Genomic DNA, 27,890 nt, shown 5'->3' with positions numbered 1-27,890 from the left:
AAACTAAAAGGTAATGTACTGAATGGTAGAAAATATTTGAAAATGATATATCTGATAAAAGATTAGTATCTAAAATATATAAGAACTTATAAAACTCAATACCCAAAAAGCAATAATCCAATTAAAACATGGGCAGAAGACATGAACAGACATTTCTCAAATGAAGACATCCAGATGGCCAACAGACACATGAAAAGATGCTCAACTTCACTTATCATTAGGAAAAGTCAAATCAAAACTACAATGATATACCACCTCACACCTGTCAGAATGGCTAAATCACAACACAAGAAACAACAGGCATTGCCAAGGATGTGGAAAAAAAAGAATCCTCTTGCACTGTTGGTGGGAATGCAAACTAGTGCAGCCACTGTGGAAGATAGTATGGAAGCTCCTCAAAGAGTTAAACAAACAAACAAACAAAAGAAAAATAAACAAACAAACAAAAAACAACTACCCTATGAATCAGCAATCACACTATTGGGTATTTATCCAAAGAATACAAAAACACTAATTCAAAGGGATACATACACCCCAATATATGTAGCAGCATTATCTACAACAACCAAGATATGGAAGCAGCCCTAGTGCCCTTTTACTGATGAAGAGATAAAGAAATGGTTTATATACACAATGGAATATTATTCAGCCATAAAAAGAATGAAATTTTGCTATTTGCAAAGACATGGCTGGAGCTAGGGAGTATGATGCTACGTGAAATAAGTCAGTCCAAGAAAGACAAATGCCATATGATGTCATTCATATGTGGAATTTAAGGAACAGACAAACCAGCAAAGGAAAAAAGAGAGAGAAAGACAAACCAAGAAACAGATTCTTAACTATAGAGAACAAATTGATGGTTACCAGAAGGGAGGTGTGTAGGGGGATGGGTGAAATAGGTGATGAGAATTAAGGAGTGCAGTTGTGGTGATGAGCACTGGGTAATTAAAATAAAACTTAAAAATCTATAAAAATTTTAAAAATTAAAGGTTAAGAGCAATTAAAATTTTTGAGATATCAGACATCTACATCCACAAAGCTTTGAAAATAGGTCAGATAAGATGCCTACATAAAAAAAATCAAACAATGCCTAGTAGATAAATATCCTAAAAACTGTCAAGAAAATTGTCATATTTGTTTAAAGATGAGAGATATTTGAGTAACAATTTTAAAGCTGGAAAAAAACATATATTTTGGGGTCCAACATCTTTATTTTACAGATGAAGAAAATGAGGCCTGAAAGTTTTCAAAATGACCTGTCCTAAATTACTCACAGTTAGGTAGTTGCTTAGTGTTGTTCAAAGAGTAAACTTATTTGATATAAATGAATACTATACACAAAATAAATGCAAAAAAGGAACGTATCTAGAAGTTTAAGGAGCACTAGGAAAAAGACTATTTGGGAATTAAGTAATTAAATCAAAATTTTATTTGCATTAGAAAAAAATTATTATTAATTGTCATAATAGAATAAAACATTTACACTTTAAAATCAGCACAAGCAAATGTTATGTTAAATGAAACCCTGTATCTTTAAAAGATCCATAATGAAACTGTTCTCATATAAACTATTGTATTATCCCAGAAAGTACTAGCCAAAATCTTTGAAAACTAGAACAGCAATTTAATGCTTAGCCTACTACCTTTTCAAAAAGCCAGAGAGGAAGAGAAAAATCCAAGAATAAAATTACAGCAACTTTATTAATTGCTACTCAAAATGCCAAATTTACATATGTTTAAATAAATCTAAATGGCAAAACTGACCGCTAAGCATTTTTAGACAAGTTTGGAAAAATTAATTATGTACTTCATCTTTAAAAAACAACTTAGTATTCCAAGCATTTGCCTCTTTGTCAAAGATAATAAATTTGATTAAACTTATATAAATGACACTGTACTAAACAGGATAATAACTAAAAACATATGGAGAATGGGGTTAGCCTTACCCATTGCATCACTTCCAAATTTAAACCTAATACCAAGCATATATGCTTGACTTAGAGACTTTTTCTAGCCTTTTAAAGCTGCTGTTCATATAAAGGTCAGTAGGTTGTCTTTTCAAAATAAATCTGTAATCACTACACACTGTCATTGCATATGACCAAAATCATGATGAAAGACCAGAGGCTAAGACTTGGGTACAGGAGCTCAAGGAGTTAGAATGAAACAGTAGATGTAAGAATTCAAGCACACAGGCCAAGACCTGTCCCAGCCCCTCAACTGAAACAACCTATTTGACTTTTGGTAGTCATAATCTTGGCCATCTGAGCATTTCTTAATCCACAGTGACTCCCAGCCATGAGCTCACTCTTTCAGAAATAGTAGAAAACCACCATGAAGCCATGGTTCTTAGGTTACCTCATGAATCTTGTTGGTACATTTTATAGGACACCACTATTTATTCTCCACAGCAATGACTTTCAACTTTCCTGCTTTCCCAGCCCACCAAAGCAAGGCAACTCTCCAAGTGAAAGAGTAGAATCACTTCAACCAGTTGGTTTTTATGCAGGGAAAATAGGAGGATGTAGATCTAAGAAACACAGCAAAATCTCAGGTTGCTTGTACCTTCAGCATTTCCATTTCCCCACCATGACCATTGATTGATGAGCACTACTGTAAAGCTTTGCAGTAAAACAACCTGACTAATCAAGTTTGTACTATAAGCCTGTAAGGCTCAATGACATGGAACAACACCTGCTAAAAAGAGAGCCTCACACACCTTTTGTGACAGAGTGTGTATTGTGACAAACTCCTGCCCTCCTTCAGGCCAGAGTGTGCCCCTATCTTGCCTCTCATCCTCCAGCACTCCACATTACTGTCATCTCTTCCATACACACACATGCAGACACACATGTATCGGGGCACATGCAAACTTCAGTGTTCATAAGGCTTTAAAATTCTCATATTTAATCTTCACCATGACCCCGACATAAGGAAGCTCTTATTGGCCCCACTTAAGAGATCACAAAAGTAAGGTGCAGAGTAGCTCAGAGTTAAAAAAAAATTAGGAAAAATTAGAATTAGAAAGTGACAAGGTGAGGAATCAAATTTCCATCTGCCAGATAATGTCCTAAAGCCTGCTTCTACTTCTAGGGTAAAGAGGGAACAAATGGGAGTCCTGGGGATATGAGACAATCACTTCCTATGTAGACCACTGACATCGATGCTGTCCCTACTTACTCCTAGATGCCAGTATGCTGTATACCCACAAATTGATTTTAAAGGCAAAGCCACAAATTTTGATTTTATTGTTCACAACTCACCTTAAGATAAAGTCTGAACCATCTCAATCAACCAGGTATCCAAGACTCTCCACAACCCCATTTGAACATATTTTTGCAAGCTTATCTGTCACTGTTATCTGACTGCAATTTCTAGTTCTGCCAAACAGATCTGTTCCCCCTCAGAGCAAACTTTCACTTGGCCAACCCACTCTAGACTAGCCTCTCCTCTATCAGAACTTTCCAAGAAAACTCTCACATGACCCATTCATTTGGCATTTATTTTAGAATCCTTGGACTGTACTTTATGAAACAAGCATGTCTTGTCTCTACAGACTGGTGACAGAAATACAGAATGTCATAGCTAGGAGACAATTGAGATATTACCTGGTCCAAAGCCCTCACATTACAGAAAAGTAAAGTGAGCCCACGGTCACACAGATCATATACCTATGATGTTCATTCAAACAATTACTATTTTATTTTACAATTCTAGATACTCTAATTTATTTCATACTAATTTTCAGCCCTACATTTATTATGTCAGTAGGCAAAAACTATAGTGTAATAATTTATGAAAGAACTTGGCTTGGAATCCAAGAGCTCTGACTCCTCCTTGGAAACTAGGTCCATGATAATCAGATGAGTATATCCTATAGTAGCCAGCCCAGAGCCTGTACATAGCAGGCATTTATGAACTGGTTCTTTTATTGTAGATTATTTATCCCAAGTATTTCCCATTCAAACAAAATGTTATTTATATACATGACACATGTAGACATGATTTATCAGGCTAGTAATATTCTATAAAAACATCCATCCTTGATTCCTCCCTCTCCTTATACTCCATATCCAAGTGGGTTTTGTTTTAGCTCCATGATCCATCTGCTTTTCTCCCTCTCCACTTCCATCATCCTAGCCCAGGCCATTATCAATGCTTATCTGGACTACCGAAATAAAAAAAAGTCCCAATTGGTCTCCTTTCTTCCATTCTTCCCTCAGTTCCCATTCAATCAGTTCCCCTTATAAACACATTACCCACACCCCAACCAATTCAGTGGTTTCTCATTTCACTTAGAATAAGATCTAAACTCATTACCATAATGCAAAAACTGTCCCTACATTGTCTCATACCTCATTCTTCATACCCTCCCTACTTGGCTTTCTTTCTGTCCCTCAAACATTCCAGGCTCTATCTTGCTCCAGAGCCTTTCAAATGCTGTTCTTCTCCCTGGCAATGCTCTTCCCTCCCTTCTTTTGGAGGTGTCTCCTCAGGCTTCATGTACCACTTAAATGTCACTTCCTAAAGAAGCCCTCTCCCTGAATCAACCCCCTCACCACCATCATCCCCATCATTCCTATCTCAGCATTCTCTTTCCTTCGTTGCATTTACCACAATTTGTTCTTATTTAGGGCATTTATTTTATGCTTGTGTCTCATCCAGACTGAACAAATAAGATCAAGGAATATGCCTACCTTCTTCTAACAGTAGTATCCCTCTACCTGGCATCAGACCTGACCAAGAAGAGTCGCTTAATATACATATGTTGAATGAATAAATGTCCTTAAAGATTCACACACAAAAAAAACTGTCAATATAAATTCAACTCAGGGGCTACCACAAATAAGATGATATTTTAACACAAAAAGTGCAATGTATCACATGTGTGTTAAGTCATACTGACACTTTTCCTTACTTTCAGAGAAATATGGTAAAATAGTAAACCTGGATTTCAACAGGGATTTGACTACTTCTCCTTTTGGAGTAAAAAATAGTCATTAGTATATGCTACCAGTTCCTGAGTTCCTGAGGCTTCCAGGGAGATTCTGATCCAGTGAACAGGGATTGGGACCAGGAATTTGTACTTATAAGATGTACCCCCAGATAATTCCTGTCATCAAAGACATTTAAGGAATTATTGGGCTAGGTCAATTGTTCTCCCTTGGCTGCACATGAAAATCACCTGTAGAGATTTAAAAAAATACTAATATCACAGGGCACCTGGGTGGCTCAGTCAGTTAAGCCTCCAACTCTTAGTTTCCACTCAGGTCATGATCTCATGGCTTCGTGGGTTTGAGCCCTCTATCAGGCTTGTGCTGGCACTACAGAGCCTGCTTGAGATTCTCTCTGTCTCCCTCTCTTTCCACCCCTCCCCCACTTGCTCTGTCTCAGTCTCTCTCAAAATAAATAAATAAACTTACAATTAATTAATTAATTAAAAATAAAAAGTACTGGGATGCCTGGATGGCTCGGTCAGTTAAGCATCTGACTTCAGCTCAGGTCATGATCTCACAGTTTGTGGGTTCAGTCCCATGTCTGGCTCTGTGCTGACAGCTCAGAGCCTAGAGCCTGCTTTGGATTCTGTGTCTCCCTCCCTCTATGCCCCTCCCCCACTTGCACTCTGTCTCTGTCTCTCTCTCTTTCTCAAAAATAAATAAACATTAAAAAAAATTGTAAATACTAACATCTCAATCTTCTCAGAATCACTCCAGTGATTCTGACATAATTAGTCTAGGGTAGAGACTGGACATAAGGATTTCTAAAACTTCTTCAGTTGATGTTAATGTGCAGCAAAAATTGAAAATCACTAGGCCCAATGACAACATGATATGGCAGATTTGTAATAGATTGAATAACCATGCCAAAAAGTTACCAACTAACAGATTGATGCCAAATTGTAAAGAATTTCCTTCTAATGGTAACTACAGACTCTAAGCTTGGTCCTTCATGATCAAGATTTACCGGTGACTTGGATGGAGATAGAGAGGCATACTTAACAATTTTTTCTATTACATAAAACTTTGAAAACAGTAAATGGTTTGGATAACAAAATTAGAATCTAAAATTTCACCATGTTGAAGTCATAGGACAACAACTATTCTAAATAAATGACTGCATAAAGGCAAAATGGGGTGACATAGCTCAGCAGAATAATTTGAGAAAGACAAGAATTTTATCTGGCATTGAGTTCAATAGATATCTACAGTACAATGTGGTTACCAAGAATATTGCTTTCCATTAAAATGGCAATATAATAGTTAGCATTAAGGAGGTGGTCACCTTAACTCCATACTGAAATCAGAGGCATCACAGATGACAAAGGACATAGATAAAACCATGCATTCACAGAAGGGAGCAAAGAAGGTGGCCTACAAAAGAAAAAATACAGACAAGAGGAGGAGCAGAGACATGACTACATATGTCTAAGGGCTGTAATGTAAAACACAAATTGGATTTATTTTGAAGACACTGAGAACTTAGAACTAAGAACAGAAGCTATAAGACAGATTTAGGCTCCACATGAACAGGAATGTTCTAATGGTAGTGTTTAGAGGTAACATGAGCTACTTGAGAAGCAGTGAATTCCTCATCAATGAGAATCTTCCAGGCCTCAAAGGAAGAAGCCACAAGTAGTCATTTTGAAACTTCCTATGTGATCCTTCCTTTCTGATCCACTTGCTGCAAAGTGCAGAGTTGATCAGAAAAGTTAACAAACATCAATTGGAGCCTTGAATTTCGTTGTGTTGTATAAAGAGGATCTAGCCAGGGCTGATCTTTTCTTTAAGCAGTCAGCTTCCCCACTTGTTCTTTCCCCTTGTCTCATGCATTCATTTTTGTTGTTGTTGTTTCAAGCCAAATAATTCCCTATTTCTCTTTTCCTTCTAGTTTCCATAGCCCCCTAAGAGGAAAAGATTTATATCAGTCTTTGAATCCTAACAATACTCAGTAATTTGGCAAAGACAAGTTATAGAATTTATATTTTTATACCGCTTGTTCTAAAGTATGTTCCAACCAAAATATTATTAAAATAATGCATAAATCTCTGTCCTGATGACATACATTTATACTTTTCTCCCTTTCCTCTTCTGGCACAGGGAGATTATTCTGTCAGCTCAGAAATAGTTTACATTTCAAAAAATGTCTTCCCACCTTTTTTACTATATTTGCACCACTGTTCCTGAATGAACATTGGGAATGATCCAATTTGAAAAATCAAACAGGGCCACATATTATTCATCCAGATTAACATAATAAGATCTCGAAAAATCCATTTTTATACAATGAGATATTTACCATGTGCCCACTTTGTCAAGCACACCTTGACTTTGGAACACATCAGAAAAATACACACAATTCCAGATTCATTAAGCATTTAAAAACTGCTAGTCATTCATTCACTCCAACAAATGCATTCATTAATTGAGCATCTACACAAGAAAGCTCGTTGCTGGTGCCTGAATGGAGTGGAGAGTGAAGGCTGACTGTATCTTTGTTCTCATAAACATAGTTTCTGGGAAAGGAGGACAATAATTAAATAATCACCCCCCAAAAAATGATCAATGCTGTAAACTATGGTGAGCTCTTAGAGCAAAAGAAAAATTTAACAAAGTCAGGGATGGCTTTGGGGGAGAAAATGGCCATTAAGGCTAAGTAGACACTTTCAGTATCTCAACATAACTTAAATCTAAGTGAGACACATCCTAAAATGTTAATCCTTACAAAAGTCTTCTTCTCACTCTGCTGCACATTTTCAGTTTTATTTTACATAGACTATTTATCAGGTTTTAAATCACCTTGTATACTCACTATTTACCTTTTAATTTTCTGTCTCCCACTAGAATCTAAGCTTCAAAAAGTCCATTTTTTTCTGTCCGGTTAACCACTATAGCCCCCACCACATACCCAGTAGTTACTCAATAAATAATATTATTGAATATTGTTGAATATTTTAATCTTGCTAGTGTATAAATAGCCATTACTAAGAATGAGAAAACTGGTACACAAAAACTAATAGAGGGATGCCTGGGTGGCTCAGTCTGTTGAGAGTCCGACTTCGGCTCAAGTCATGATCTTGCGGTTCACGAGTTCAAACCCTGTGTTGGGCTCTGTGCTGACAGCTCAAAGCCTGGAGCCTGCTAAGGATTCTGTCTCTGTCTCTCTGTCTCTCTCTCTGCCCCCTCCCCAACTTGCACTCTCTCTCTCTCAAAAAGTAAATAAATATTTTTTAAAAAAAATTTTTAACTAATAGAAAAGCCATTCGTGACCATTCAGAACAAAAAGAAATATTAATAGTTTGAAGAGGAGATTTTTATTAACATAAATATTTTCTATAACATAAATTTACTCAGGCAACCCAACCTAAGCTAGAGTTGGAAAAAAAATAGATACATATCATCCCTGTGGACATCTCCAAAAAGTGTGGTTGTCACCAAGTCTGCAAGTCTCTTAACTTTCCTGTTCCTATGAGGTTGTTCCTGCTACTTAAAGCTTAGTTGAGAGCAGAGTGCCCATTAAAGCTGCCCACAGAATACACATTACAGAGGCTCAGCCCCAGCCTCAAAGCCACATGCTTGCTGGGAGATCCCACCTGCCGGGGCAGAAACTTTCACCTATACAACCCTCAGTCCCAGAAAAGGGGACTTTGTCCTCTGGCCAGGCCATGCTTCATAGAGCAAAGAGTCTCTGAGACCCATGGTATATGGGTACCTGCAGTCCAATGTTCTCCTTCCTAGAGAATACTCTGAGCACACAGAAGCTTGAAGCTTTCTGTCCCCACAGCCTTGCACTTGCTGTAAGGACCTGCACAAGACTCTTCAAAGAACTCTGTCCTCCCAAGGGCAGATGGAATCACTATGCCTATTCTTGGACACAAAGGCAGCTGTTTGTTGTAAGGAGACTACGATATAATTATGTGGGGTGCCCACATAATTGCATAAGGCTCTTCAGAGTAAAGGATGGAGCTGTGGGTAGGAAGAGAAAGTGTTCAGACCTCCCTTAGTCCCCTCACTGACTCCATCCTGAGATTGTTATACCGGTCCCTGGTGGTGTAGTAGGCTTTCCTTGTCTTCTCTTCTCATAACAAATGTGACTTAAGTCTTAGGTTTTCTTAAAGCTATTATTGATATGCTTCCGAATAGTTCTCAAATTTCTTCACCTCTTTTATGTTCCCATCACTACTGCCTAAATTTCTTTTGCCTAAATTACTACTAAATGTCTCTAAATTATTCTCACCAAGATCTGCCTATTCTCCATTCTATTCTGCCATTGTGAGCTTTCTATATTTGCTTAAAAATTCTTGGAGAATCTCCAGCACTTTCTGAATAGATGTCAAACTCCTTAGGGTGAACACTTGGGTCTCCAGCCTGCTTCTCTAGTGCCAGCTCTGGTCCCTCACAGGGAAGGGCCCTGTTCTTTTCCACCTCTACTCCTTCCCACATGCAGCCAGCTTGGTCTGCAGCACCTGTTCCAGTTACTTAACACTCACTCATCTTCCTGGTCTAATGCAAGGGCCACCACCCTGAGAAGTCTTTTGGAACCTTGATCTGAGTTAAGAGATCCCTCCTCAGGGCTCTCATAACACTAGAGCACCTTTCTGTCATAGTTCTCTGCTTTAACCTGAAAGGCTAAATCCCTTGAAAGCCAACTCTTTTACTTTTCTATTCCCAATGCCAGACACATTTTTCTAAATATATTTATTAAAATTACATGTAAGTTACATGTAAGACTCAAAAGAGTAAGACTCAGACTTTGAAAATATTTTAAAAATAGAAGATCACTTTCCACTTTTGGTTTGTGAGAGCCATATTCATTATTCCTAGCCTAACATAAAATGAAGACCTGGAAGGTAAAAATACACAATTTACATAAGTGAAAATACTATTAGTAAACAAACACTGTGAAAAATTTTCATACATGCTAGTAATCAAGAAATGCAAAGTAAAGCAATGTTGAATAACATTTTTCACATTAGACTAGCCAAAAATATTTAATGACAAAACCTAAGGTTGATTAGAGTGAAATTGTTACATCTTTGTTTCTGGAATTGCAAACCGGTACAATCTTTTTGGAAAGTAATTCAGCAGTATTTACTTAGAATCCATGAAAATATTCATACCTTTTGACCCAATAATTGGACTCTTGAGATTTAGCCTACTCAATACAAGTTTTTTAAATGGAACAAAATGCTACAAAATATTCAATAATGGGTTATGATAGCAAAACACTGAAAACCATATAATCACCAAAATGTGTCTTAATATACACAAACAATTTAGTATAAGATATTTGCAACCTATATAACCAACAAGGAATTCATATCAAAAACATGTTTTTAAAATCATACAAATTAATATAACAAGAGACAAAAAGATTTTTGGAAAGGTATAAAATGGAGTTTTTCATTGCAAACATGAAAAAAATATGAATGGTGAGTAACCACAGAAAGCTGCTCAACTTTACTAGTATTCAAGAAAATGGAATTAAAATCAAAATAAAGTATCACTTACATTCATGTAATTAACAAAAATGAAAAAGTGACAACCAAATGTTGATTGCCCATAATTTATAATCCAGAAATTTTTCTCTTTGGAATGTGTCTAGCCTAGAGAACTTGGAATTATACTAGGACATATTTTCAAAAAGTTTCATAGGAGTACTTTTTGTATGAGCAAAATCCTAGAATAGCCTAAATGTCCATCAACAGCAATATAGACACATAAATTATGGTATATACCACAATGGAATACTATGCAGCAGTGGAAATTAATAAAGTACACTGTACACACAACATAGAGAAATCTAGGATTAAAATGGTAAGTGGATAAACCAAGTCACAGAAAAGTATATAAAATGTCATTCCATTTATAGAATTTTTTTAATGCACAACTAAATTTATTGGTTAATTACCAGTTAACTTATTGGTAAGGGATATACTCATGTAGAAGAACTATAATTAAAAACAGTGAAAAGATAAGCACAAAATTCAGAATAATTCCCTTTAGGAGAATAAGAGAAAAGAAATTGGAAGGAGGACATCGGTACTTTACAGGTAAATGAGAGTTTCCATTTCTGTAAGTAGGTTGTTAGCATATATGTATCTGTTTTATTCTTTACATCCTTCACATATTTTATATATTTTATTATTCAATATTTAATAAAAATTATTTTTTTTAAAGCAGAAGGTCACAAATAACAAATATAGTATAAACCATCCATATCAAATACGGGTATGTTGGTGTAAATGGTAATATGAGATGTAGACGGGGGAATCAGTTACCAATGATTTAGGAAAAACATATAGGATGACTTATATTTGATTAGAAAGATTGCATCTTCTGTATGATTATGTATAATTTTCATATAGCAGAACAAATTACAAACCTCCCATTTGAAAGAAAAAATGAGGTAGATTCATGGGGTGAAATTGAATTTACCTATATTTTACCTCTGGGATTTTCCCCTGCATTTTCTTTTTGTTGCTTCCCCTTGACAGCCCAATCAATTCAATAGTACTCATTGTCTCAGAGGTCATTCCCCACCCACAACAAAAAGAAGAAGGAGGAGAAGGAGGAGGAGGAAGAGGAGAAGGAGAAGAGGTCAGAGAGAGAGAAAATACTTGGCCTTTGAGTTTCAAAATGGGCTGTGGGGGAGCCCCCAACAAAGGAAAACGTTTGAAAGTTAAGGCTATTGACTTGCCAGAACAGGGTATTTTGAAACTCACTGAAGCAAGCTGGGTTTAAAATTTATGCAATTAATAAAAGATGTTAACAATAGTTGATAAAGTGCCTTGCTATACTTGAAGGAACTCAAATTTCCCCTGTATCCCCAAAAGGGGTACAAAGTAGGTCAGAAGGCAGCCTTATAGTTAGGAGCAGGAAAACATAAAGTGATCTACATGGACATAACTCATAGCCAAGGCAGACCCCGACATATCAGCAGATGTAGCCAAGCAGAAAGACACAGTGGATGAGTTACACCTCTGTGGATGCCTAAGGATGCTCTCTGGCCATATACCCTTCCCCACCTAAACACAGAATAACATCAGCTGAAGCTGAAATGTTACCCTGAGCAGAGGGGGCGACATTACCTTGAGAAGTTACCCTGAGGAGGGTAGGGGAGGTGTGAGTTGATTAAGAAATCACTTCAAAAAACTGCATCTACCTGGAAGTACTCCACAATTTTCAACATTAAGTTAGCAATGAAGAAATAAAGGTATGTTTGTTGCGTAAGGGTTAGGAAATGTCAGAATCGCTACATCTTTGTTTTTTGATCCCATCAAAAAAGAAATGAGTGGGTTTACATAACAACATTCTGATCAAACAGTTGGATTTCGGGGCGCCTGGGTGGCGCAGTCGGTTAAGCATCCGACTTCAGCCAGGTCACGATCTCGAGGTCCGTGAGTTCGAGCCCCGCGTCGGGCTCTGGGCTGATGGCTCAGAGCCTGGAGCCTGTTTCCGATTCTGTGTCTCCCTCTCTCTCTGCCCCTCCCCTGTTCATGCTCTGTCTCTCTCTGTCCCAAAAATAAATAAACGTTGAAAAAAAAATTAAAAAAAAAAAAAACAGTTGGATTTCTTATTGATACTTTGTATGTGTTTATATTTGTCCTAAAATATTTTATGATAATCACGTTTCTTTGGAGATGGAAGAACATTATAAAGCTAATTCCACTTTGAAAATTTTTTTAAACTATGTAGATTCAATGTTATCACCCAACCCTCCTTCCCATTATCATCTATTCAGAATCTGAATTGCAATACAGGATTTTTTCATCTACATGGAGATAACATTTTTTAATGAAAGCGTACAATGAAAGGCTATCCAAAAAATTTTAAATAGACTATTCAAGTCAGCCATATTTCCACCAGCTAGAGAAAAACATGATTAACCCTGGTGTAAATCCCTCCCAAGAAGAGTAGTTTTGAGTATAGATTCGGGGAGACAACCATCTTTTATTTTAGTATTAATTTCAAATTATTTTCCTAGAGAAATTTCAAATGTTTGAGAAAAATACTTCAAGTGTAAATATCTAGAAAATTCTTATTATGAGAAAATATACTTTCTTGACATGAATGCTTACTGTTTTGATAAATGATTCAATTTTGTATAAGTTGATTCCCAAGGATAATAATTCATGAGAAATTGTTTATGGTTATAGGAGGAGCCTTGATTATCAGCATATATGACCTAAAATTATTTTTTGAGTTACATTTTCTGACTTTTTTCCTAGACTTTATTTTTTTAAAGCATTTTGCTATGGAATATTTCAAACATATATTAAACAGAATAGCATAAAAAATCTCTATAAGCCATCACTTAGCTTAAATAATTATTGCTTCATGGCCAATCTTATTTCATCTATATCCCCAGGCACTCTCCATGTCCCTAACTATATTGAAATATTTCAGACATGAAATACTATCTTCTAGATTTTCTAACTTTTTGATAGAGCTCTATCACTTCTAATTTTACTTATTACACTCATAACATTGAAATACTATGTTAAGATAAAAATAAAAAGGATGAGCAAGGAGGCTACCAGTAATTTGAAACAGGAACAAGAAATCTTCAAAATTACTATAAGGAGATATTAGAGATCAATAATAAAATGGTTGAAATTTTATTTTTACTTTTTTTTAATTTGAGAGAGAGAGAGAACGTGCACACACGAATGGGAAAAAGAGGAAGCAGGAGAGAGAGAGAGAATTTTTTGAGCTTATTTATTTATTTTGAGAGAGAGAGAAAGAGAGCACAAGCAAGGGAGAGACACAGAGAGGGGGAGACAGAGAGAGAATCCCAAGCAGGCTCCACACTGTCAGCACAGAGACTGATGCAGGGATGCGAAATCATGACCTGAGCCAAAATCAAGAGTTGGACGCTTAACTGACTGAGCCACCCAGGCTCCCCAAAGGGTTGAAATTTTAAAACATAGTATACATGGGATAAAAAGTATATGATCATAGCTGAAGAACAAGTTAGTGATCTAAAAGATCAAATGAAACACTCTGGCAGAAGGCAATAGGAAAGCAAAAGTAGATTGAAATATAAAAAGATGAGTTGTTAAGTATAGAAGTAGAAGACTCTTCTTCAGGAACACAGAAAGCCCAGAAGTAGAAGAGGAAAAAAAACAATAATAATTATGTAATTCTTTTTCTACGCCAGGCATTATTCTAAGCACTTATAAGCATAAATGTATTTAAACTTTATGAGAACCTTAAGACGAGAGCATTATTGTTCATAGTTTACAAACGAGGAAACTAAGACACAGAGTAGATATTGAGTACTTCACACAGCTAATAAGTGGTACAGGATTTGAAACCTAAATATCTCCGGGTCTAAAACCCATGATCTTACCCGCTACGATATGCTCCCTCTCATGGAAGAAAGGAAAAAATTTCCACAATAATGGTGTTATATTTCCAAAAACTAAGGGAAGATTAAAAACTTCAGTTTGAAAAACAGTTACGCAGTGCTTAACAGGACAAATGAAGTCTTCACCTGGGCAGATTACAATAAAATTTTGAAACAGAACAAGAGAAGGCTAAAAGTGTACAAAAAGAAAGAGCAGATCATTTACATAGGACAAGAACAGATGCAAGAAAATAATGGAACAGTATTTTTAAAAGAAGTAAAGAAAAAAATTATTGATCTAAGAGTTTTATTTCTGGCTAGAAAGTAATTTAAATATGAGAGTATATGAACGGCATTCTCAAAAGTTTTGTGACATGCAGACACACTTTCAAAACACTCTTGGAGGAATTATTCAACTCTGCTCAATCTCTGGATATATTAAGGTACTCTTGTCCTTAATCAGAAGGAAAAAAGAAGAAGAAAAAAAACTCTCTAGAGGAAAATAACACCATACAGAGGCTGAAATTATCACACAACATTTCATACTCAACATCTATGAATGAATAAACAAAACGTGGTATAATCATACAATGGAATATTAATTGACCTTATAAAGGATCAAAGTACTGGCATGTACCACAAAATTGAGGAATCTTGAAAACATGTTAAGTGAAAGATGTCAATTACAAAAGACCACATATTAAATATGATTCCATTTATATGAAATGTGCTGAATAGGCAAATCCATAGAAATAAAAAGTACATTAGAGTTGGCAGGGACTAAGGGAAGGGGCGGGGGTTGGAATGGGAAGTGATTGCTAATAGGATTTCTTTTTGTAGTGATGGAAATGTTCTAAAATTAGTGGTGATAGTTGCACAACTCTGTGAATATAACCAAAATCACTTAGCTGTGGCTGTACATTGTTAAAAGGTGAGTTTTATGGTAGGTAAATTATGTCCAAATAAGTTATTATTTTTAAGAATATTAAGAAGCATACTGTCATTCTTTCTCCAGCTTTTTTGAGGTATAATTGACAAAATTGTATGTATTTAAAGTGTACAGTGCAAGGATTTGATATACATATACTTTGTGAAATGATTATCACGATCAGGCTAATTAACACAGTCATCACCTCACATAGTTACTTTCGTGTATATGTGTGGTGAAAACACCTAAGATATACTCTCTTAGTAAATTTTAAGTCTACAACACAGTATTATTAACTATAGTCACTATGTTGACCATTAAATCCTCAGAATTATTCATCACATAACTGAAGGTTTTTACCCATTGACCAGCATCATCCCATCTGCCCCCACACCCCAGCTCCAGTAACCAGCATTTTACTCTTTAAATGGTCTTGTCCTTTTCCTCTGATTTATTTCATTTAGCATAATGCCCTCAAGGCTTATCCATGTCACAGATGGCAGGATTTCCTTCTTTCTCATAGTTGAATAATCTATTTTATCCATATATAACATCTTTTTTATCCATTCGTCCATCAACGGACACAGGTTGTTTCTATATATTGGCTATGGTGAATTGCTACAATGAACATGGCAGTAAAGGTATCTCTTTCAGATAGTGATTTCATTTCCTTTAGATATACACACAAAAGTGGATCATATGGTACCTCTGTTTTTAACTTTTTGAGAAACCTCCATACTATAAAGGCTGTTATAATTTAGATTCCCATTAATAGTGTACAAGATTTTTCTTTTCTCCACATACTGTCAACACTTGTTATTTCTTGCTTTTTGATAAAAGTCACTCTTACAGATTCAAGGTGATACCAAATTGTGGTTTTGATTTTCATTTCTGTGATGATTAGTGATGTGAAGCATTTTTTCACGTATCTGTGAGCCATTTGTACATCTTTGGAAAAAGTATATTTTGGTCCTTTGCCCATTTTTAAATCAGGCTAAATGGTTTTTTTTGCTATTGAGTTGTCTAAGTTCCTTAAATATTTTGGATATTAACTCCTTATAGATATATGGCTTACAGATATTTGCATAGGTTTTGCATAGGTAACCTTTGCATAGGTTACCTTTTCATTTTGTTGATTCTTTGGCTATGCAGAAGTTATAGTCCCTATTTTATTTTATTTTATTATTTATTTTTGCTTTTTTTAATCTGTGCTTTTGTTATAATATCTAAGAAATTATTGCCAATATTAACGTCATGGGGATTTTTCCCTCTATTTCCTTCTAGGAGTTTTACAGTTTCAGGTCTTATAGTTAAGTCATTAAATCCATTTTGAGTTCATTTTTGTGAGGGATATAAGTGTCCGATTTCATTCTTTTGTATGTGGCTTTCCAGTTTTCCCCACATCATTTATTGAAAAGACTTTCCCTTCCCCATTGTGTGTTCTTGGTTCCCTTGTCAAACATTAGTTGACCTTATATGTGTTGGGGGGGAGGGTGGTTATTTCTGGTCTCTCTATTCGGTTCCATTGATCTACGTGTCTATTTTTATGATAGTACCATACTATTTTGATTACTATAACTTTGTACATAGTTTGAAATCAGGAAGCATAATACCTCCTGCTTTGTTCTTCTTTCTAAAGATTGTTTTGGCTATTCAGGATCTTTTGTGCTTCCATACAAATTTTAGGATTTTTTTTTTGTATTCCTGTGAAAAATGTCATTGGAATTTTGATGGGGATTACATTGCATCAGTAGATGGCTTTGGGTAATATGGACATTTTTAATAAAACTAATTCTTCCCATCCATGAACATGAAATATCTTCCCATTTATTTGCATCTTCCTCAATTTCATTCATTATTGTCCTAGAGTTTTCAGTGTACAGGTCCTTCACTTCCTTGGTTAAATTTGTTTCTAAGTGTTTTATTCTTTTTGATACTATTGTAAGTGAAATTGTTTTCTTAATTTCTCTTTCAGATATTTCATTTTTGTGTATAGAAACACAGCTGATTTTTGTATGCTGCTTTTGTATCCTACAAGTTCACTGAATTCATTTATTAGTTCAAAGAGGTGTTTTGGATTTTCTATATAAGAAGATCATGTCATTTGCAACCAAAGACAGTTTTACTTCCTCATTTCTGATTTAGATACCATTTATTTCTTTCTTGCCTAATTGCTCTAGCCAGGACTTCCAGTGCTATGTTGAATAGAAGTGGCTAGAGTGGGCATCTTTGTCTTGTTCCTGATGTTAGAGGAAAAGCTTTCACCTTTCACCATTATGATGTTAGGTGTGAGTTTTTCATATATGCCTTTATTATGCCAAGGTACATTCCTTCTCCACCAGACTTGTTGGAAATTTTTATTATGAAAGGATTTTGAATTTCATCAAATGCTTTTTTCCACATTTACTGAGGTGACTATATGCTTTTATCCTTTATTCTGTTAATGTTCTATATCACATTTGTCAATTTGCATATGTTGAAACAGGGATAAATCCAAGTTGACCATAATACAGAAAAGTTTGAATGTGCTCTTGACTTTAGTTTTCTAGTATTTTGTTGAGACTTTTGCATCTATGTTTGTTAGGGATATTGACCTGTAATTTTTTCTTATACTGTCTGTATTGGGCTTTAGTACAAGGAGAATTCTGGTCTCATAAAAATAGTTTGTTTCCTCCTCTTCTTTTTTGAAAAACTTTGCAAGGGATTAATTTTAATTCCTCTTTAAATGTGCACTAGAATTCACCAGTAAAGCTGTAGGTCCTGGGTTTTTCTTTGTTGGGAGATTTTTAATTACTGATTCAATCTTCCTACCTGTTACTGGTCTGTTCAGAGTCTCTATTTTTTTATGATTCAATCTGGGAAGTTATATATTTCTAGGAATTTATTTTTTTAATTTTTTTTTAACATTTATTCATTTTAGAGAGACAGAGCATGAGTGGGCAAGGGGCAGAGGGAGAGAGGGAGACACAGAATCCAAAGCAGGCTCCAGGCTCCAAGCTATCAGCACACAGCTCCATGTGGGGGCTGATCCCATGGACCATGAGATCATGACCTGAGCCCAAGTCAGACGCCCAACCCACTGAGCCACCCAGGCACCCCAATATGAATTTATTTCTTCTAGGTTTCCAATAGTTGGTGTATAATTGTTCATAGTAGTCTCTTTATGATCCTTTGTATTTCTGTGGTATCAGTTGTAATGTCTTCTTTTTCATTTCTGATTTTTTTTTTGAGTCTTCTTTTTTTTCCTTAGGGTAACTAGAAGTCTGTCAATTTTATTTTATTTTTTTAAACTTGCTCCTAGTTTCATTGATCTTTTCTTTTTCTGGACTCTAATTTATTTTTGCTCTGATCTTTATTTCCTTCCATGTTCTAACATTGAGCTTAATTTAATCTTTTTCTAGGTCCTTACAGTGTAAAGGTAGGTTGTTTATTTGAGATATTTCTTTTGTCTTAATGTAGGCATTTATCACTATAAACTTCCCTCTTAGAATTGCTCTTATTGAATCCCATAATATTTGGTATGTCTCATTTCCATATTTATTTAAGTTTTTTTTTAATTTCCTTGTGATTTCTTCTTTGACTCACAGGTAATTCAGGAGTGTGTTGTTTAATTTCCACATATTTGTGAATTTTCCAGTTTTATTTCTGTTATTTTTAGTTTCATACAACTGTGGTCGGAAAATATACTTGGTATTATTTAAGTCTTCTTGAATTTGTTAAGATTCATTTCATGACTATAATATGCTCTATCCTAGAGAGTGTTCCATGTGTGCTTGAGAATAATGTGTATTCTCATGCTGTTGAACAGACTGTTCTGTATGTATCTGTTATGTACATTTTGTCTAAAGTATTGTCCAAATCCAATAATTCCTTACTGGTTTTCTGTCTGGATTATCTATCCATTGCTGAAAGTGCAGTATTGAAGTTTCCATTATTACTGTTTGGTATCTATTTATATCTTCAGATCTGTTAGTATCTGCTTAATATATTTAGATGTACCAATGTAGGGTGCATATATATTACAATTGTTATATCCTCTTGATAAGTTGACCCCATTATCATTATATAAGGAATTTCTTTGTCTCTGGTTACAGCTTTTGACCTAAAGTCTATTTTTATTCTTGATATAAATATCAAGCTCTGGATATAAATATTCCAGCTCTCTTGTGATTTCCATTTGCATGGAATATCTTTTCTCCATCCCTTTGAGTCCATGTGTGTTCTTAAAGCTGAAGTGAATATCTTGTAGGCAGCAGCATATAATAAGGTCTTTTTTTTAATATCCATTCAGCCACTGTATATCTTCTGAATGGAGAATTTAATCCATTTATTTACATTAAAGTAATTATTGATATGTAAGGACTTACCAATCCCATCTTACTATTTGTTTTCTGTTTTGCAGTTCTTTTGTTCCTTTCTTCCTCTCCTACTATCTTCCTTTGTGAACTGATGATTTTCTATAGTAGTATGATTTGATTCTCCTCTCTTCATCTTTTGTGTGTCTACTGTAGGTTTTTGTTTTGTGGTTACCATGAGGCTTACATAAAACATCTTATAATAAAAACAATCTATTTTACACTGTTAAATTCAATCACATACAAAACTCTACCCTTATGCTACCCTCATGTTTTTCACATTAAAATTTATACCTTCTTATATTGTTCATCCATTAACAAATAATTGTTGCTATAGTTATTTTAATTACTTTTATCCTCTAACATTTAGGCCAGAGTTAAGTGATTAATACACCACCATTTGACAGTATTAGAGAATTCTGGTTTTGACTATGTACTTACCTTTTTTACTTTGTTTTATATTTTCATGTTTTTATGTTACTAATTAGTGTGGTTTTTTTTTTTTTTTTTCATTTCAGCTTGAAGAAATCCCTTTAGCTTTTCTTATAAGGCAGGTATAGTGTTGACAAACATCCTCATTTTTGTTCATCTGGGAAAGTCTTTACCTCTCCTTCATTTTGGAAGGACAAATTTGTCAGATAAAGTATTGTTGGTTGGCAACTTTTTTCCTCTCAGCACTTTAAATATAACATTCCACTCTCTCCTAGTCTGAAGATTTTTGCTGCGAAATTGCTGATAATCTTATGGGGATTCTTTGTATGTAAGAAATATGTTTTTCTCTTCCTGTTTTTAAAATTCTTTGTTTTTGATTTTAGATAGTTTTATTACAATATGTTCTTGGAGAAGATCTATTTTAGTTGAATTTTCTTAAGGACCTATGAGCTTCATGTAGTCTCTCCTCAGAGTTGGGAAGTTCTCAACCATTATTTTTCCCTTTTTGTCCCAGGTTTATTGAAATAAAATTGACATATAACATTGAATTAGTAACCATTATTTCTATAAATAAGCTTTCTGCTCCTTTCTCCTACTCTTCACCTTCTGGGACTCCAATAATGTGCAAATTGTTGCTTTTGATGGTATGATAAATTTCATGTGGGATTTCTTCACTCCTTTTCATTATTTTTTCTTTGGCAAAGAAATATAAGCATACCTCATTTTATTGTGCTTCACTTTATTGCACTTCACATATTTGCACTGAGTAAGTCTATCAGCACCATTTTTCCAACAGCCTTTATTCACTTCATGTCTGGTAATTCTCACAATATTTCAAACTTTTATTTGTTATTATTATTAATATTATTATTGTTCTTATTATATTTATTATGGTGACCTGTGATCAGTGATTTTTGATGTTACTATTGTCATTGTTTTGGGGTACCAGAAACGATGTCCGTATAGGATGGAAAACTTAATTCATAAATGTGTGTGTTCTGACTATTCCACCAATTGGCTAGTCTACCACATCTCTCCCTCTCCTCGGGCTTCCCTATTTCCTTAGACATAGCAATATTGAAATTACGTCAATTAATAACCCTACAATGCCATCTAAGTGTTAAAGTGAAAGGAAGGTTCTTATATCTCTCACTTTAAATAAAAAGCTAGGGTTGTTTTAGCTTAGTGAGAAAGGCATGTCAAAAGCCAAGATAGCTAAAAGCTAGGCTTCTTATGCCAAAGAGTCAAGTTGTGAATTCAAAGCAAAAAGTTCTTTTAAAGCAAAAAAAAAGTTTATTTATTTTAAGAGAGAGAGCTCACCTGCATGCGCACACGGAGGAGGAGAGAGGAGCAAGAGATCAGGAGGCACAGAATCCCCAGCAGGCTCCATGCTGTCAGCAGGGAGCCCAACACAGGGCACAGTACCGTGAACATGAACCATGAGATCATGACCTGAGCTGAAATCAAGAGTCAGATGCTTAACTGACTGAGCCAACCAGGTGCCCCAAAAGTTCTTGAAGGAAATTAAAGTGCTACTCCAGTGGGGCGTCTGAGTGGCTCAATCATTTAAGCATTCGACTCTTGATGGCAGCTCAGGTCATGATCTCATGGTTCATTAGATAGAGCCCCACATCAGGCTCTGTGCTGATAGTGCAGAGCCTGCTTGGGATTCTCTCTCTCCCTGCCCCTCTCCCACTCATTCTCCCTCTCTCTCTCTCTCGCTCCCTCTCTCTCTCTCAAAATAAATAAACTTTAAAATAAAAATGCTACTCTGTAAACACAGAACTGAAAAAAGTGAACCAGGCTTATTGCTGATATGGAGAAAGTTTTACTGATCTGAAAGTAGATCAAACCAGCCACAACATACCTTTAAGCCAAAGCCCAATCCAGAGCAAGGCCCTAACTCTCTTTCATTCTATGAAGGCTAAGACAGATGAGAAGGGTTGCACAAGAAAAGTATGAAGCTAGCAGAGACTGGTTCATGAAATTCTAAAAAAGAATCCATGTCCATAATAGAATTGCAAAGTGAAGCAGCATGTGCTGATACAGAAGCTGCAACAAGTTCTCCAAAAGATCTAAGATAACTAATGAAGCTGGGTACACTATACAATGGATTTTTCAATGTAGATGAAATAGTCCTCTTTGGAAAAGATGCCATCTAGAATTTTTATAGCTAGAGAGGAGAAGTCAATGCTTGGCTTCAAGGCTTTAAACGACAGGCTGACTGTCTCAGCAGGGGCTAATACAGATGGTGATTTGAAGTTGATGTCAATACTTATTTACCATTCTGAAAATCCTAGGGCCCTTGAGAGTTATGCTAAATCTGTTCTGCCTGTTCTCTATGAATAGAACAACAAAGCTTGGATGACAGCACATCTGGTTACAACATGGTTCCCTGCATATTTTAAGCCTGTTGTTGAGAACTACTGCCAAAAAAAAAAAATCCTTTCAAAGTATTATTGCTCCTTGACAACGTACCAGGTCACACAATAGCTCTGACAGAGAATGACAACAGGTTAATGTTGTTTTCATGCCTACTAACACATCCATTCCGCAGCACATGGCTAAAGGAGTAATCCTGACTTCTAGGCCTTATTATTTTAGAAATACATTTTGTAAGGCTATAGCTGCCATATATAGTGATTCCTCTGATGGATCTGGGCAAAGTCAAGTGAAACATTCTGGAAAGGATACACCATTCTACATGCCATTAAGAACATTCATGATTCATGGGGAAAGGTCAAAGTATCAACATGAACAGGAGATTGGAAGAAGTTGATTCTAATCCTCATGCATGACTTTGAGGAATTCAAGATTCTAGTGGAGGAAGTAACTACAGATGTGGTGGAAATAGCAAAAGAACTAGAATTAGAACGAGAGCCTAAAGATGTGACTGAATTGCTTCAGTCTCATGATTAAACTTGAATGGATGAGGAGTTGCCTCCTAAGGATGCACAAAGAAAGTAGTTTCTTGGAGTGCTGGAAACACAGCCTGGGTGGCTCTGTTAGTTAAGTGTTCAACTCTTGATTGTAGCTCAGGTCATGATCTCACAGTTCGTGAGTTCAAGCCCCACACTGGGCTCCATGCTGACAGTGCAGAGCCCGCTTGGGAGTCTCTCTCCCTCTTTCTCTCTCTGCCCCTCCCCCACTTGCTCATGCACATGTGTGCTCTCTGTCTCAGAAATAAGTAAAACTTTTTAAAAAAGTAGTTTCTTGAGGTGAAAACCATTCCTATGAAGATGCTGTGACAACAGTTGAAACGACATCAAAGGATTTAGAATATTACATAAACTTAGCTGATAAAGCAGTAGCAGGGTTTGAGAAAATTGAGTTCAGTTTTGAAAGACATTCTACTGTGGGTAAAATGTTATCAAACAGCTTCACATGTTACAGAGAAATCATGCATGAAAAAAGAGTCGATCAATGTGGCAATCTTCAATAATTTATTTTAAGAAATTGCACAGCCACCTCAAACTTTAGTGACCACCACCCTGATTAACCAGGAGCCATTAACATTGAGGCAAGACCCACAATCAGCAAAAATATTATAACTCACTTAAAGCTCAGGTGATGGTTAGCACTTTTTAGCAATAAAGTATTTTTTAAGTTTATTTACTTATTTTGAGAGAGCAAGAATGGGGAGGGGTGGAGAGAGAGGGAGAGAGAGAATTCCAAGCAGGCTCCACACTGTCAGAGCAGAGCCTGATGCAGGGCTCAAACTCAACAACCATGAGATCATGACCTGAGTTGAAATCAAGAGTCAGACACTTAACTGACTGAGCCACCCAGGTGCCCCAGCAATAAAGTATTTTTTTAATTAAGGTATATACATTGTTTTTTTAGACATAATGCTATTGCACACTTAATATACTGCAATGTAGAATAGACATAACTTTTATATGCACTGGAAAACCAAGAATTTTATTTGCCTCCCTTTGTTGTGATATTCACTTTATGGCAGTGGTCTGGAACTGGACCCACAGTATCTCTGAGATATGCCTGCAATTTCAAATAACTGCTCCTCCAGTTCACAGATTCTTTCTTTTGCTTAATAAAATCTATTGCTGATCTTCTCTATTGTACCTTTCATTTCATTCACTGTACTTTTCAGCTTCAGATTTTCTGTTTGTTTCTTTTTTATGATTTCTATCTCTCAGTTAAATTTGTTATTCTGTTCTTGTGTTGTTTTCCTTTAATTGCCTTTCTGTGTTTTCTTGTAGCTCACCTAGCCTCCTTAAAACTATTTTGAATTTTTTATCAGTCAAATCACAGATTTCCCTATCTTTGTGGGCAGTTACTAGAAATTTATTCTGTTCCTTTGGTAGTACCTTGTTTCCTTGATTTTTCATGTGCCTTAAAGTCTGCATCGCTATCTTTGCATTTGAAGTAGCAGTCACCTCCTCCAGTTTTTACTGACCAGCTTCAGAAAAGAAATACCATCTGTCAGTTATGCTGGGAATTCTGAGGATTTCTCAACATTTTCTATGGATACACCCACTCCACATTATTCCCTCTTAGAAGATTTTTTTTTAATTGTATGCTTTCTCTCCATCCTGGAAAGACAGGCCAGGTGCTGACAGCCTCCTGTTTGCTTTCCTTAGGGTGGTGCTAAATGCTTACCTTCATGTGCTTTCTCCCAGTCTCACAGAGTCAGCCCTGGTTTCTGTGCATCCTCACTAGCCATCTACAAAGGCTCACAATCACTGCCATTGGGAGCACACTCAGGGAACTAGCCACAGGATGGGGGGTGGTGTAGGTGAGGCACAATGAGTATTGGTCACGCCCTGTGGGAGGATCCACAGGCAAGGCATTTCCAGTGACCCATGCATGGGCTTCCTGATGGAGTCCACAAAGTGGCTAGTAGGTTCCATGTAACTTTTATACTCTAAGCCCTGGTTGCTGTTCTCCCAGTCCCTCTCTGCTCCTCAGTCACTCAGCTCACTCCAGTATCCTGGAGGGGCAAGAAAGAAGTGGGCTTTTGGGGCTGCACCCTGCGCACCTAGGGAAATCAGGCATTCACTCCCATTCCCCCACTCTTCCCTCTGGAAGAAATCATGGGTGAGCAGGTCTCTTTTGGCACCAAGCTCTGTCACCTTGGAGGAGGGGTGATGCAGGTAAAATGAAACTACTCCTCTTACCCTCTTCAATGGATCCAAATCTTTTTTTTTGCTCTAGTAGTACACTAGTATTTCTCCACTGGACTCCCAGACTTCCACAAAGCTACTCTTATCCATAGGTGATTGTCAGAATCAGTGTTCTTTGAGGGTAAGATTGCAGGAAACTCTTTTTCCACCATCTTAATGACATCACCCAGAACAACATTACTGTTGATGGCCTGAAATGCAGACAACTCAAACGTCCACAAAATAAAATAAATAGGATATTATATAGTAATGAGAAAAAAACAAACTGTTTCACATGCAACAACATGAATGATACATTCATAAATGTATCTCATAAAAGATACAATGAGCAGAAGAAGGCTATCAGAAGGGTATATACTGTGATATTAGACTAAGGCAACAATGGTGCCAAAAGTGTGCTCGAACTCCTCCAAAACTAGAAGTTCCACAAAGAGAGTAATCATATCTCATTGGTTTATATCTCTATACTTAGAACCCATTAGTATTCCTGGCACACAACAGCCTCTCAGTAAAAGTTGTTGAATTAATAAATGAATCTCTCTCTCCCTCCTCTACTCCTCCTTTATGCACACACGTGTAGAAGTACATGCATCTTTTGTCTTGCACTTAGAGTTCTCTTGCTCTATTGTGACTAGGTGTGCTTGCTTGCTTTGGAAGACCTTGCCTAAGAAAAGCAAACCAGATCTCAGGAGGCAGCCAGGAAAATGAGGCATGCAGCCAACTACTCAGACCCATGTGCAGTGTAGGATTAAGCAAAGTGATAGTAGAAGATTCAGGATCACACACTTCAGTCACCAAGAAAAAAAAATTAAATAGGAATTTCAAGTTAAATCCTGAAGTGTCATTTAAAATATGATTTTTCCTGAGAGTTCTCTATCCTTTATATTCTTAGGAATTTAGAAGAATTGGTTATAGCTCCAGTAAGTGGGCAGCTGCCTGAAGGATCTAGGATCATAGTCATTTCTCTCCAAATAATGGTCCGTTTCTTATATTTGGAGAAAATTGTCTAAAAATGTAACTTGTCTGGTTTTAACTTTAAAACTTTTCCTGAGGTTCCAACTAGAGATTCTGTCTCTACCATCTCCTTTCAAACCTAAGTAGATAGCATTTAGAAAACATGAGCAGTTAGCAAAGAAGCTTAATAAATGCCTCTCGAATTATTTGTGTGAATTTGGCCAAGTCAGTTAAGTACTCCAGACTTGAGTTGTCTCATCTATAAGTTATGTGAATTACATGAAACAACCTCAAGGTCCTTTCACCTAAAATGTGATGATTCAATGATTTAAAAGGCAGAAATTATAAGCTCTAATGAGGTGATATTTTGAGCTTTGCCAAATCACAGGGCTTTTCTCAGTAGCTCCCCTATTACAGCAGAGTGCAACAGTTTTGCTTGATACAACCAACAGGTGTGTAATTAAGCCTGATCTTTCTCCAGCATAGTTCATTTTCCACTGATGGGTCTACAATTAAAACAACTCCCTCCCCAGAGAAGTATACATCAGTGTTATACTTTTCATCTTTAATTACACTGGTTGAAGATGAGTAAATGTGCCCGAGATCCCAACTGGGAGGGAACAGATTCATTAGGTGGTTGTAATATGCCATCCAGTCTACGTTTCAGGTTTCTGTCTCCATGTAAGGAAGATGGCCTTCAACAAATCTGCTCAAGTATCTCAATGATTAAGTCCACCCAAAACTGCCTACCTTTGCACTAGTAATTGATGAATACTAAAGATCTGGACCTTTCAAAGAGGTAAGTACAATGTCAAATCCAAAGGTAATTTACCACTTCAGTGCTTTTTAGTAGAAGGGCCAAAATAGCCTGTTAATACAGAAGAAAAAGGAGTTTCCAAATTTTCACATCCCTTCTTGGTCAATCTCTATTACAGCTCTCTTTTTTTTTTTTTTTTTTTTTTTTCTCATAGCACTAATACAATCTGACTTCATCTATTCATTTCTTTGTTTACTTTTTATTGTTTGGCTCTCTTTTTTGGAATTTCAGCTCTGTGTGTTTGGGGCTGGACAAGAATGGTTGGGGGATCTGTTTCATTTAAAACCATATGACCATTTGGAACACAGTGCCTGATCTCTGGCACTCATTAAACATTTATTGACTGAATGAACAAAGCATGAGTTCTGCATATTTCCTTTAAACATACTGGTTGGTGGAGGTTTGGAGGTTTGAGGTAACTGACTTTGAGCCAGTGTGCCAGACTTGGCATTTCTCTGGCATTATAATTCTCTTAAATACTTGGTATGCTTTTGGTCTTTTGATTCCCAATCGATTAAATAATTGAGTATCAAAACCCGTGGATCTGGTTAGTCACATTTATCCAATCTAGAACACAGCCTGGGAATTTTATCCTTTAGTAACAGGTCTAGGTGTTCAGCCCATCCTCTCTGGGCTTATCCTAATGACATCCATCTTGGCTTCTGCCTGGGAGCAGTTTGTCACCAGGGTATTAATTGCCCTGTGCCCTAAGCTACCTCACAGCTATTAGAAGAGAAACTGATTCTCTTTTCAGGGCAGGGAGGCATAATAGAGACATTCCCTGAAGAGGTCTGGAGAGTCAGATTTTCCCTAAGCCTCAATCTTCCTACTGTTTCCTACCTTCTTGCCTGAACACACCATCCTTACTTTGTGTGATTATCTTTAATTTGGGGATTTGGTTTAGGATTTTC

General features: G+C 36.3%; 1 long non-coding RNA gene across 1 annotated transcript; it reads left to right on the top strand.

Moving 5' to 3' along the window:
* The first annotated feature begins 593 nt into the window (after window positions 1-593).
* Window positions 594-26,972, top strand: LOC123608739. The gene is made up of 3 exons (XR_006717414.1): window positions 594-727; window positions 22,246-22,250; window positions 26,960-26,972. It is a non-coding gene; the product is annotated as an uncharacterized LOC123608739 (long non-coding RNA).
* The last annotated feature ends 918 nt before the right edge of the window (window positions 26,973-27,890 follow it).

Source organism: Leopardus geoffroyi, chromosome B2, assembly GCF_018350155.1.
Source record: "Leopardus geoffroyi isolate Oge1 chromosome B2, O.geoffroyi_Oge1_pat1.0, whole genome shotgun sequence".
Taxonomy (NCBI): domain Eukaryota; kingdom Metazoa; phylum Chordata; class Mammalia; order Carnivora; family Felidae; genus Leopardus; species Leopardus geoffroyi.
Note: the sequence above shows the minus strand (reverse complement) of the source record. Positions and strands in the feature narration are given on the sequence as shown.